This window comes from Sapajus apella, unplaced genomic scaffold (assembly GCF_009761245.1).
Source record: "Sapajus apella isolate SASKATOON/1434 unplaced genomic scaffold, GSC_monkey_1.0 scaffold43, whole genome shotgun sequence".
In the NCBI taxonomy this organism is placed as follows: domain Eukaryota; kingdom Metazoa; phylum Chordata; class Mammalia; order Primates; family Cebidae; genus Sapajus; species Sapajus apella.
The window spans coordinates 14,905,412-14,907,929 of NW_022436983.1; positions in this window are offsets into that span (position 1 = coordinate 14,905,412).

Below are 2,518 nucleotides of genomic sequence, written 5' to 3' on the forward strand. Positions count from 1 at the left end.
TTTTTTTTTGAGACGGAGTTTCACTGTTGTTACCCAGGCTGGAGTGCGATGGCACCATCTTGGCTCACCGCAGCCTCCGCCTCCTGGGTTCAGGCAATTCTCCTGCCTCAGCCTCCTGAGTAGCTGGGATTACAGCTACACCATGCCCAGCTAATGTTTTTTTGTATTTTTAGTAGAGACGGGGTTTCACCATGTTGACCAGGATGGTCTCTATCTCTTGATCTCGTGATCCACCCGCCTAGGCCTCCCAAAGTGCTGGGATTACAGGCTTGAGCCACCGTGCCCAGCCTCTCTTTTCCTTTTTTTTTGAGAAGGAGTCTCACTCTGTTGCCCAGGTTGGAGGGCAATGGCACCATCTCGGCTCCCTGCAACCTCTGCCTCCCAGGTTCAAGTGATTCTCCTGCCTCAGCCTCCTGAGTAGCTGGGACTACAGATGCACACCACCGTGCCTGGCTAATTTTTATATTTTTAGTAGAGATGGGGTTTCACTATGTTAGCTGGGCTGGTCTTGAACTCCTGACCTTGTGATACGCCCACCTCGGCCTCCCAAAGTGCTGGGATTACAGGTGTGAGCCACCATTCTTTCTGTGATTTCTAATGTGTTAGATAAGAGCTCTCTACATTTTTTGCACATTTATATTTTGCACATTATATTTTTATTTTTTGTTGTCTGTCATCAATCTCCACTTTCCTTCTGCCCACACTAGTGACTTGTAGGGACTTAGGGTTGCCTAATGATGCCTTCTTTTTCTTTTTTTTGTGGTTTACATCCAGTGTGAGTTTGTTACTTTCCTCTCCTGTGATTTCTATACCCATTATTTTTTTAGGACACAGTGGTGGCTCTTCAAGGCCTCTCTGAATACGGAATAGCAACTTTCACCAACAGTGAGAAGTCAGCTTTGGTTACTGTCAAATCTTCAGACACCTTCTCTAAAGACCTCCAAGGGAATGATGCCAACTGCCTGCTGCTGCAGGAGGTCCAGTTGCCAAAGGTTCCAAGGGAGTACACCACTTCTTTTTCTAATCTAGTAAAAATGACTGTGATCTCATTATTTCATCCTTGAATTATGATTCATGCTCATAATCCCATTACAATTCATGCTCACGCCTGTAATCCCAGCACTTTGGGAGGTCGAGAAGGGTAGATCGTTTGAGGTTAGGAGTTTGAGACCAGCCCAACCAACATGGTGAAACCTCATCTCTACTAAAAATACAAAAATAGCCGGGCGTGGTGGCGCATGCCTGTAATCACAGCTACTCTGGAGGCTGAGGCAGGAGAATCCCTTGAACCTGGGAGGCGGGGGCTGCAGTGAGCCGAGATCCTGCCACTGCATTCCAGCCTGGGTTACAGAGTGAGACTCTGTTCAAAAAACCCCCAAACCAAAAATATATGGGTAACAGAAAGGGAAGAAATGTCTCCCCGCATGACTCAATATTGGGAAAACATTCCTGACATGGTTGTCATGGATGTGGAAGTCAGACAGCTTCTGAGTTCAAATCCTGGCTCTGTCCCTTCCACTGTGAGCTGAACCTAAACACTTGATTGGCCTGTGTGGGACGTGAGCCTAGTGTGGCCAGAAGAAGGCACTTTCTTTGGTTGCTGTGTAGAAGCCAACAAAGCCAGGCTCTCCCCGGCCTTCGAGGCTTTGTGTGTGCTTCTCCATCTGCCTGGAACTCTGTTCTTCCCCACTTTCTACTTACATAATATTTCTGTACTTGACATCTTTGTGCCTCAGTTTCTTCCTGTGCAAAAGGGAGATGATAATAGTACCTACTTCATGGCACTACTGTGAAGAATAAATTAGCTGAAATAAGCCGGCCAGGAGAGATGCCTAAAGCCTGTAATCCCAGCATTTTGGGAGGCCAAATCGGGAGGACTGCTTGAGCCCAGGAGTTCAAGACCAGCCTGGACAACATGGTGAAACCTCATCTCTATAAAAAATACAAAAAACATTAGCCAGGCATGGTGGCGCATGCCTGTAGTCCTAGCTACTTGCGAGGCTGAGGTGGGAGGATCACCTGAACCCAGGAAGTAGAGGCTACCGTGAGCTGTGATCATGCCATGACATTGTAGTTTAGGCAACAGGGCAAGACCCTGTCTCAAAAATATATGTAAATAGCTGGCCAACATGGTGAAACCCTGTCTCTACTAAAAATACAAAAAAAAATTAGCTGGGCATTGTGGCTTGTGCTTGTAATCCCAGCTACTTGGGAGGCTGAGGCAGGAGAATTGCTTGAAACTGGAAGGTGGAGATTGCAGTGAGGTGAGATCACAGCACTCCACACCAGCCCAGGCAACAGAGACAGACTCCTCAGAAAAAAAAAACTATATATATATATGTATATATGCTAATACATGAAAACAATCTTTACCAAATAGTAAGTACTCAATATGGATAATCATTGTCATTATTAATATCAATATTATTTATTTATTTTTTGTACTCCAGGCTGGAGTACAATGATGTGATCTTGGCTCACTGCAACCTCCGCCTCCCAGGTTCAAGTGATTCTCCTG